This window comes from Protopterus annectens, chromosome 12.part0 (genome assembly GCF_019279795.1).
Source record: "Protopterus annectens isolate FY-2018-M chromosome 12.part0, PAN1.0, whole genome shotgun sequence".
Taxonomy (NCBI): Eukaryota; Metazoa; Chordata; order Ceratodontiformes; family Protopteridae; genus Protopterus; species Protopterus annectens.
The window spans coordinates 1,194,498,350-1,194,510,609 of NC_056746.1; the positions used below are offsets into that span (position 1 = coordinate 1,194,498,350).

The 12,260-nt window shown below is 37.9% G+C and overlaps 1 protein-coding gene across 1 annotated transcript in view; it reads left to right on the forward strand.

The window, feature by feature from the left end:
- The window catches only part of SLC12A5 (solute carrier family 12 member 5), a 1,753,644-nt gene that overhangs the window by 1,437,632 nt on the left and 303,752 nt on the right, over positions 1–12,260 (forward strand). The window lies entirely within an intron of this gene.

The window sequence follows — 12,260 nt, forward strand, 5'->3', positions numbered from 1 at the left end:
ACCTCGTTTATACCATAGTTTAGCCTGCATTGTCAAGTCTTTTGTAAAACAGATCACATACAAGTCAATTAATATATTCACATTTATAATTTACAAAGCAGCCTACATATTCTGCTACAGCTTGTACAATCAATGCATTTTATAAAGTCATTCTCAAATAACCCTTCAGCACTGAGTTGTATCATTAATCTAATCATGCTCAAAGACACAGTCCTGTTAGCTGAACATTTATCAGTGCTTAGTTCAGCCCATTAACTTTGCACTGTATTATATTTATCCCTTCAGACATGTTCATATAACCTAGAGACATGTAAACCATCAGTTGTAACCTTCATCCTAACATGCATCACACCCAACAACATTGAAATCATTTCAGTTATCAATGTTACATAGGAATGTTATCAAATCTAACTAGTATGAAAGTCATATTTATATTCTTAACCTACTGTTGATCATTAGTCATTTTGGCCACTGAATGCCAATTTATATATCAGCACCCAAAGCATCATCTTTGACCCATGCGACACTTTAAAATTGTGCTCCCATCCAGTTTTTTGCTATATCATAAGCTTCGACATGCATGGTGGATCAGACTTTTACCACCAACTAATCCGTAAGTATTACCAAGTCTCGTACCATCAACCAGATTCAAAAAATAAGCGCTCTGCTATCACTAGAGATAGGTTATAATTCGAGCTCAGTTTTGCTGGACTACTTCAGCTTTTCAAATCTTACAACTTTTCCAACTTCATAACTTATTACTTAATACATGATTCATTGGAGGCTCAATCAATTATACCTGTGATTCATTAACCGTACATTTTGTCAAGTGGCAAAAAATGTAATGCACATGAAAAATTCATAAACCTTCCCCAGAAGACAATCTTCAGTAAAAAAAATATCGTTAACATATGTATTGTATAAACTTTATGGCATGTCAGCTATATCTGAGCTTCTTGTACATATAAGTAAGTATTATGCTGTGGTTCACAGTTGTGGACTATAGTGCTCATGTAATCAAGTGTGGTATAGTAGCCATAAGCTACCATTCCTTGCTCATTTCAGCCACTTTGTAGGTGATATTATCATCCCTGCCAGTACAGATTAATGGAGACAAGCAACATGTTCCTAGTCCTGTTGTATGAGTGTGAGCATTTCACAGATCCACACCTGTCATTGTGTCAGGACAGCTGTACATCATCTATGCACTCAGGCCTCTATTTTGTTTTAACTGAGTGTCTGAATGAGTGTCACTAGTTCATGCACTCCCTAGATGGATGGTGAAAACATCAAAACCTTTCTCTGAAACATGAAATGACAGTTGCCATACCTCTTCTTCTTCCCAATAACATAAAAATGGTAAAACAAAACTGTACAAGCTTAACAGCAACCCCATTATAGGTAAACAGCATTCATGTCGGAATGCTTAAAAGTCAACATTATGTATGCATGCTATTGTTCTGTGATAAAGCAGTCTATTATCTGTAAAATCTTTCCAGATATCATTATGTACACCTTCTTGTTTTTGTCAGAGACCAAGGAGTACAGGAGTAGATGGGTGTGACTGTTGCTGCTTATGCCTGTCTATCCATGGATCATAGATAACTGCTTACACAGGTGGACATGAATGGGAAATGTTCCCACTGATGATCTGGACAGTCAATCTTCAGAGGTGTTTTGAGTTAGCTGTGGTAGTCATAGGATTTGTGAACTCAGCCTTCACACATAGACTGTCTCAGTAACAAAATACTCTCACTTTATACTGCCTGTTGTGATGCAACACAGTTCATGGTGCTATTCCTGTATGACTGGCATCTTGAGATGCTGCTAAATTATAGTCTGAGTCCTTGTTTTTGTGGTGGGTAGAACCAGTAGGAGCCTGTCTATGCTGTCTTTGTCACATCTTGAATGATCTGGTCTGGAAATGTCTTGTTTGTGGATACACAGCTCCTTGAAGTCAAACATAACACATGCAACCTCTGGGCCAGTAGCTTCAGAAGTATATGTGTCTCCAGCTGATCTCAGCATGGCATTCCTGCCAGCAATGTCTTGTGTCATAGCAAGGCCAAGACAGTCATGTATACCCTTATAAATATAACATCAGCATAACTCGCTGTACCTGTGTGTTCCTGGTGATACATGAAGCCTTCAGTGTTTGGCTTCTTATTACCCTCTCTGTGCCTGCACACTTCCATATGCTTTCCCCTGTTTTCTGTGGTATGCTTAACTCTGTGCTAACAAATTCCTTGACAATGTCATTTTCTGAACACTGCACTTTTGAGTGTTTTGGGAAGCCCAGATTACCCATAGTTGCAAAATAATCCCTTAGAGAAATTGATCCAGTTGGTAGGCTGTAATTGCCAATTTGCCACATTATACCATAATATTTCCTATGTGTAGAAGTAGCCATGTATGATGCTGTTAGCATAATTTCCACATACTGTGTATGGAGACATAGTGGAGATACTGAAAGCTTATACACAGTAGATCTTGTTTGTCTTGTCTGTCCATGCTGAACATTATATTTTAACTCCAGTTATCCCATAAACTTCAGCCTTCGAGTTTAATAAAAAAATAAATAAATAAAATAAAATAACAAAAATAAAAGCAGTTCATATGTCGAGCATTTAGCACAGAGGGTTAAGGCTTTGAGCTATAGTTTTTGTAGCCCAGGGTTTGATACTCTAAAACACTTATTTGCCCCCTACATGACTTTAAGCAAGTCACTTATCCAGGCATTGCTTGGGGACAACTGGCAGTTTGGGTCAGCTCCTCAATGGTCCCCTGTGCTGTAAGCCTATAACTACATATGAATGTATAATCATATCAACCCCAGTACATAAGTACATCAATCTTTTCTTATAACTTTTCATATTCTAAACTTGTATGAAAAGCTGCATATTTAGCCTAGTACCAACCTTTAAATAGCCTTAGGCTTTCTCACATTATCATTTACTTCTGTTCTTCATGCAAAACTGTGTTGAATGTCCACTAGTGTCATCAATGACAACCGTTAAACCCTTCTTATAGTATATTTATAGTGATCAATGCACCTGTTCTACCTTCAGTAACACACTGTTGATAGATGAATGTGTCCAGTGTCAAAGTGCAGTATAAAACAAGGTGTAACTCTACTTAACATCTACCCTTTTATATCCTAACATTTACTCCTTTTTGTCTCCCCATTTATACTCTGAAATCCATTCTGTGTGGCATCACCCACAATATACTTCAGTACACAGTCACAGAGTGACTTATGTCATTATTTTCAATACATATAATCTAGACCTAGCATGTACTGACAACCTCAATGCAATAGTAGCTGCATTTGTACCGTTAACACATTTATAGCCATAACTTTGATTTACAAAAACAAACAATTCAGGACATCAGCTTTAGACTGTACAAACATACTTAATTTCATGAGGTACAGTATATATACTCATATTATCAGCCCCTCCATGTATGAACAGAGATCTTTATAAAAAAATAAAAATAATTCATCTTGCCAGATAAAACACAGCCTATAGGATCCAACCATAGCCTTGTACGCACACACACACACACACACACACACACACACACACACACACACACACACACACACACACACACACACACACATGCACACACACATGTGCACACATGCACACACACACACACACACACACACACACGCACACATGCACACATGCACACACGCGTACACACGCATGCGCACACACACACACACACAAATACATACTTGCTGCCTGTTTGTACTATCAACCAAGCCCAGCCTATTCATTATTTCATTCATTTTACCCTTTAATCATGCCCCCGGTGTTCATTGGTACTTCAGCTAATTTCTAAACTCCACAATTTCATATTCATTTTGGAGTGCTCCATCAGATCAGTTAGCACAACCTACATCACTAGCCTATAACATTGATGTGAACTATTCTGGAAACATTTGTACTATCAGTCTAAGGCTGCAACAGTATGTTGATTATATCTTCATTTTCTTTGGTCTTTAGCATAAACTGATGTGCAGTCACAGCTGTGATCTGCTATGTCAGAATCATCATGGCAACAGTTACACTGTTTATTACTAACTTATTCAAGTTCAGAACCCCAGGTGACATCATTGAAACCCTTCTGTATAGTCAAATCAAAAGTATCTTCATTTTCAACCTGTCCTGTAAAACATGAGCCTTCTATACAGTGCCATGCATCCAGTAAGAAACCCAGCCTTTTCTGTGAAGCATATCTCGCCTGACCTTCCCAACCTATCCTGTAACTCCCTGTATGTCACTGGTGCTTTCATTTAATTTCATTTTTGTCAATCAATTCAGTCCCAGTAGTTGTTAGTTACACCTCCCCCAGCATGCTTTGCTGATCCAGCATGAGCCATTATCCTGAAATCCCATTACGTCAGAGTGTTGATTGATGACATCATTCATAAATTGTGTAGCCATTGTAACCGGCACAATCGACTTTTTACATATTCTGTTAACTGTCTGCTGCATCAGTATTTCTTTGCTTGCATTTTTATAACATTTTCTGCATTTTGTAGGCTTGAAAATATTTTAATGTACAACATTGTTGAATAATACCATTATTATAGCATACAGTTAGTACTAGAAGTTGAAGGTAAAAACAACACAGGTAAGTAGCATGTTTTTATACTGACTGAATTATAGAATGCCAGTGAGATTTCCTCAATTCTAAGATATACTATATCATAAATTTAGCAGTATGTTTTTTGACATTACTTGTATACATAATTTTTGGTCCCTTCCTGTCGACTTTGGAGGTTGATGCTGCCTACCAAATTATAAGTTCCTGTTAAGGGTGAAGCCTGGACAGTAAAATAACAGGCTTATCACTCTACAGTTTGAGATATTTTTTTAATGCCTTAATACCTTATTTGCTTTTCTGCCCTTTTCCAGCCTCTCTTCCATTATTTAGACATTAGTGGGCACTGCAAGAAGTAAGCTCATACTTTTAAAGCAGGTCCACTGGTGGGTGTCTGTCCTTGTCTCTCTGCTTAATTGTATATTGCTGCTGCATGCATCTGCCTTCAGAGGCTGGGTTGCCAAACAGCATAAAAACTCATCCCTGAGCCAAGATCTGTGGAGCAGAAATATGGTGCTCTAACTTCGACCTAGATGACTGTGATACTGCAGGAGCTATGTGGGGTGGGAGAGGAGTGAAAGAGCATGATCTGGACGCCTTTCCTGGGGGGGGGTTAGGGAGAGAGGGATGCACACACTAGGAGGCACACAAGGCAATGTGATTTCCCTGTGAAGACCAGAGAAACCACAGTTAAGCGCTTCAAAGAAGGAGCGGAACTGCATATCAGGAACACCTCTTGCAAAAGTGAGGAGACAGCCTCCACAATCAACACATTGTCTGTCCCCTCCCATCTACTCTCTGAGTGCATGCGGGGAGTAGACCTTACAGTAAAAGGATTGAACCTTTCCTTATTCCTCTATAAGTTATAGTCCCACTCAGCTGACCCTCTCATTGGTGATGGGGAATGAACTGCCTAATTAATCAGGAATGGGGCTGATGATCAACAGACAGTGGGGGCAAAACAAGGTGTCAAAAAATAAATAAATAAAACCTCATTCGCTACCCCCCAAGAGATGACAGCAGGTGTTTACTGTTCAAATTCTCCCCACATCCCCACCTTCTTTCCAAACTCTGCAACTCAATTCCAGTCTAAGTGCCTGGCTTTGTAAACAGGACCCTTCCTAAAGTGCCAATGGGCAAGCCACGGTCAGTACTTACACTTGACAATGTAGGAATAAATCTTAATACTTTATGAAGATGAATCCATTTGTTTGAATTATGTATCTCTTCAAATAAGAAATTATTTTGGCCCAAATGTGGCAAGTCTGGAGGTGGAGAGCTAGCTTAGAGGAGGGGGATAATTAAGCAGCTGACACCAGCTCTCTTTCTTAGTGGGGAGTGTGGCTTTTTGATTCAGCCAGGAAACCCTTTACTGGAGAGTGGAAGGCAAGGTTCCTGTGGATGCATGCAGGCACTGCTGAATTTCAGCAGAAGGAAGAGCAGAGCAGAGCAGAGATGTAGCAATCTCGCATGCACCCAGGAGTGTGATATGACACAGAACATCATTATATGCTCTGCCTCATAGGCTATGGCAGTTTAGAAACAAATACTCCTACTACTTTCTCTGGCCACTACATGATGTACCCTTCCCTAGCTTTATAATAAGTCATTTGGGGATGTACCCTTCCCTAGCTTTATAGTAAGTCATTTGGGGATGTACCATTCTCTAACTTTACAATAAGTCATTTGGGAATGTACCCTTCCCTAGTTTTATAAGTCATTTGGGGATGTACCCTTCCCTAGGTTTATAATAAGTCATTTGGGGATGTACCCTTCCCTAGCTTTATAATAAGTCATTTGGGGATGTACCCTTCCCTAGCTTTATAGTAAGTCATTTGGGGATGTACCATTCTCTAACTTTATAATAAGTCATTTGGGGATGTACCCTTCCCTAGCTTTATAGTAAGTCATTTGGGGATGTACCCTTCCCTAGCTTTACAATAAGTCATTTGGGAATGTACCCTTCCCTAGTTTTATAAGTCATTTGGGGATGTACCCTTCCCTAGGTTTATAATAAGTCATTTGGGGATGTACCCTTCCCTAGGTTTATAATAAGTCATTTGGGGATGTACCCTTCCCTAGTTTTATAAGTCATTTGGGGATGTACCCTTCCCTACCTTTATAATAAGTCATTTGGGGATGTACCCTTCCCTAGCTTTATAATAAGTCATTTGGGGATGTACCCTTCCCTAGCTTTATAGTAAGTCATTTGGGGATGTACCATTCTCTAACTTTATAATAAGTCATTTGGGGATGTACCCTTCCCTAGCTTTATAATAAGTCATTTGGGGATGTACCCTTCCCTAGCTTTACAATAAGTCATTTGGGAATGTACCCTTCCCTAGTTTTATAAGTCATTTGGGGATGTACCCTTCCCTAGCTTTATAGTAAGTCATTTGGGGATGTACCCTTCCATAGCTTTATAGTAAGTCATTTGGGGATGTACCATTCTCTAACTTTATAATAAGTCATTTGGGGATGTACCCTTCCCTAGCTTTATAATAAGTAATTTGGGGATGTACCCTTTTCTAGCTTTATAATAAGTCATTTGGGGTGACAGAGAAAGACAATGATAGTCAGACTTGAAGATAAGTGTCAAAATAAATAAATAAAATTTATTTTGTAGTAAGAGTTAAATATTTTAACTGTTTCCTTTAGCTACCATGGACGATTGTGTATTGTGATGTGTTTTGCTCTGTGGGAAATGTTTTGGTATGTCATAAACTTTCAGCAAAAGCCTAATGGAGACAGTTGTCCTGCTCTGTTTCAAAAAATGGAACCCAAATTTAGTCTGTTCCAGCAGACATATAAGTGTTAGCTGAATAAGCATGTTTACTGTGTTATAAGCACAATGGCGAATGAATGCATTTCATTATCGTAGGTCCCAAACCTTATATTAAATCAAGATCTGTGTTCATAATACAATTCTTCCATTGCTCCTAAAATACATTAATGAGCTCAAAGTACAGTTTGCATTTTCAGATATTCTTTGGAAATATATTAACAAAATGTTTGAAAATTGTTGAATTTATGTGAAGCACGTTTTTTAAAGCATGTAGAAATAAATGTATAGTATTGCAGAATATTAACCCATTAAGCTTTGTTCCTACCCATTGTATGACTGCATTGATGCTTCCTTATATTTCAGAATTAATTTTGAGTGAATGAATTGTGTATAACAGTCTGCTGCATAATGAATATGCTTTGAAAAATATTTAGAGAGCTATGATTTTATGGCAGTGTGTTTATAGATTTTGATACTCAACATATGCTATGAATTTATTTTCCTTTTATGAAATCCTGTAACGCCGGATGGGCAGTCTTAGTCATATCTGACAGAGGAAGTAGTACAGATATTAAATGATTCCTGGACATATGTAGGAATACAAGTGAAAGCAGTATGCAGTGAGCATGGAGAGCAGGACCATAGCAGGGTGCCATTTGTAAACCTCTCCTTCAGAGGAACTAACACACTGAATCAATCAGAACTGTTTATCACACAGTCCACTCTGCACTCTAAAAAAATGCACTGAGAAACAGAAGCCATAGCTAAGTGGTATGTGCTTAACCTTCTAAGGACATGCGGTATGGTGTGCCTCCCATAATACCTCATTCATGAAGCTAGCAGTAAACTCCCTGCTTTTAGGAAGATGCAAATCAATATACACATACACCTTGCAACTTTATCGTTTTTTTTCTGTGAGGTCTCTATTAGTGTTGTAGGTGACATGAGTTATTACCTGCAATTCATGATAACGGAGGGAACAGTAATTCCAGATCCCATGTTCATGAATATCCCATGAATGAACTCCTGATGTGATTAAGGAACCAGTGAACTAATGAAGTCTTCTACTTAGCTTACCTAACAGCTCCTAACTACTGCTGCTGAATGAATGAATGATTCTGACTCCACTGTTTGGATCTTGCCATTTCATGAAAACTCAACACAGTTCCCCATTCTGTGGATGGTGAATGTTTCTGAATGCAATCTTTCTTCAGAATTCACTGTATCTTTGGAGTCATAGTACTTAATCAAGTGTGTTTGACATGTCAAAACTTGTAAACTGGTGACCTGAATAAGAAACTTTCAATCCACTCAATGCCAGTACCTACACCAATGCGTGAATGCAGAATGCATAAGTTCATAGGTTCATAGGTTTATACTAGGCTATTGATCTAGTGAACTATTTGTAGCCAGGCCACAAGTTCTCAAATCAAAAATAACCATTAACATAAATAATGCCTAAATGTTTTATTTCTTTTATAAAACAATAAATTAGCAATATAATAACAGATACAGAGCAAACAAACTAGATAGCGTCCATAGCAAAAATGAACATGTACAGTAAATAGACTTAGTATTTTTCTAAAAGGTTAAACAATTTCTTCCAAACAATTAAATGATGAGTTGTGTTATTTGTTATCATTTTTATAGCAACAATCTCATTGCTGCAAGTGGACTTAGCTAGATGAACAAATTCAGTTTTAAATATAGGAGTAGACTGTGATTTCCAATTTTTTTCTGACAATTTTCCTTGCTATGGAAAGAATTGACCACAGTAAAAATATCTGGCTTTTAGGAATGACTTCTGGAACAGGAACATTGAAAAGAATTAGAGAATCAGAGATTATACAGTTGTCACTCCATAAAGCTTTACAAAGATATAATGCCTAGTTTTGATCCCTTTCAATTAATATTTAAGGGGCTTGACCCAAAGTGTATTTACAATTGCCAATCCAGTCATCCAGGTTATGCTTAAAGTGGGTCAGGGAGCTGCTTTGCTTTACAACTAAAGGCAGTCGATTCCATAAAAGAGGGATTCTCTGGGAAGGATATCTATCTCAGCAGCAGGTCTTAATTATGTTACTGTGAAAGTTTAGAGTTCTTGAGAAGGTGTTGCGAGTGTTATTTGTTTTGTGGCTGTGAAGGAGATCACATAAGAATAGATTATTTGAAGCTCTGTAAGCTAGTCAGAGTTCTCCTGTCAATAGTCTGTGGGAAACAGAAAACAGAAGGTGTACTTTAAGGCAGGCTAGGAAGCATAAGGAAGACATACCCTTGATTGTCTTAGTAAGGAAATGTCTCTCAAGCTGGGTCATATACTTAGACAAATAAATGCCAAAGAGGGCATTATATTTTATTATAGGCCAGAGTGTGGGAGGGGAGAAGTGGAAGGAGATGATAATTCCTTAAATGTAGAAGATATACCCCTTGTGGTCAGGCTGGCTATATAGAAGGATTTCCTAACAACAACAATGGATAAATGGTGATCAAAGGATTTGTCATTGTCAATGAAAGTGCCCAAGTCCCTAAACACTGAGTCAGTTCCCAACAGGGTGTCACATAGGTGGTAGATGCATAGGTGCCCAGGTGTGCCAAAGGATACAATGTTGTATTTCTTGGCATTTAGTTTAAGGCTGTGGTCCAGACACCACTTGTTGGTATATGTTAGGCCCTCCCAGAGAATCTGGAAATCTGATAGGGAGTTTATGACAGCTCCAAGTTTGCAGTTATCTGCAAATGTGGTCAGTCACAGGCCCTTAATGTCAGCCTTAATATCAGAGAAGTAAATGCTAAAGAGAAATAGACCTAGGACTGATCTCTAGGGGACACAGTTTATGCCTCCAACACTAATAAACTGGATTCTGCTCGTAAACCATTTTCCCATCTAATGGGTAACATAGGGGTTACATTTAGTTAGATTAGTTTATTGATAATGCCAGAATGTGGGATAGTATCAAAGTCCTTAGTCAAGTCCAGGTAGGCAGTATGAATCAATCTGCTTGTGTCCAGTGCATCATTGATGTCCACTAAGTTCAGGAGGTAGGATCTGACTTTAATAAGCCCAAACTGTCATGGGCCCATGGCTTATAGACTGCCTATGTGCTTGTTAATAAGATCCATAATGATGCTTTCTATTGCCTTATAGATAAGACTGGAAAAGCTTATAAGCCTATAGCTTCGAGCATCAGAAGTGGGTCACATATTGTGAAGTGGGATAACTACAGCAGTACTACATACCTTTGTAATGTATCCAGTGAAGAAACAGAGATTGAATAGACATAGTAGTGAGTTTACCAGATAGTGTCTGGTGCTGACAAGAAGGCAGCCTGGCACATTATCAGCACCCACAGAGCTTGTCTTTTTGGTCCTGGAGACAGCATTCATAACTTGCTCTGGAGTGACCACAGAGGATAGTGTGGGTAGTATGATTTGCTGGTAAAAGTTAAGGGGGGTAGGTTAGTAATGTTTGTTTTGAATTTGTTGACTTATATGTCATCTGTGGTTTGAAGGGATGAGCATGTCTTGTAATTTATTACTTTGTGCATTGCTGGGAATTCTTTCTAAGTTTCTGTCTGACATAGTGGAAGAATGTTTTGTGACTGATGACATTTTTCAGTTCATGCCTGCTTTTGGAGCATTTAATTTTTTTCCAAGTTCTTTGTTAATTATTTATTTTATTTATTTATTTACATTTGTTGACCGGGAGTGTCCGACTGGAAGTAGGTCCATTTTCAGCGGAGGCCTGGGGAGAAAAGCTCCACAGTTAAAATATACAGACGATAGTTACATTGGATTTACATAGCAATTAACAATTTGATCAACATAGCAATTAACAATTACAAACATAGTTACAGATGAAGAACGTAGTACATCAGTAGACAACTAGAATCTTTATCATCTGCAAAGTACATAACAGACATTAGTTGTTACAATAAGAAGTTCCTGCTATATAATAAGTAGTTGGGCTTATGAGCATCCAAGCTTGCTATAATCAAGGTAGTTAGTGGGGTGGAAAGAAAGGTAGTGGGTGGATGGGGTGGGTGATATTAGAGTGGGAGTTGCAAGGGCATAGCCAGCATGAGCCAGCATGTTTTTAGGTGCGCTTTTAGTAAACTTTTGAAGTGGGTGCATGATGGTACGGAGATAATTGTGGGTGGGAGGGAGTTCCATAATTTGGCTATGGTGCAAGAGAATTGTGCTTCTCCAGCAGAGTTATTGGCTTTAGTGACCTTTTTTTTTTTTTTTCCTTTTTTTTTTTTTTGAGATCAACAAAGAACTCAGAGTCCAAATTAGATAGAGTGTTTTTAAACATTTCAGCAGAAAACTAGCATGGCAAGATTTAAAAACATTTTAAAGCTGATTTTTAATGGAGAATGCTGTAGTATACAAAAGTATATACTGAGTATAATGACTAAAATGAAATATAGATGGAGTCCTGCATGACTGCATCTTTCAAAGATTATGGGGTGATCTGGTTCCTTATTTTCAAATACAGTCTGGACATAGAAGCAAAAACTAATAAGTGGATATTTTTTTTCCAGGAGTTGGCATTACATTTTCAACATAACTGTCTGTATAACAGACATATTTGTGGTGGTATAAAAAAGATATATCAAAGTATTTAATAATATTCATAGCATACATTTTTGGTTTAAAAACTTTGTGTCAGCTGTCACTCTGCTTTGTAAAATAAACAGTAGAAAAGAAAATTCAGCTTTAATTCATATAATTATGTTATGCAAATGTGGCAGTTTCAAAACATGTCAATATACATCTAACTCCACTATTCTTATGACAGCCATTAATTGTAAGATTGTCACTTTGCATACTTTTAAAAGCAACCCTGACATCTAAATGC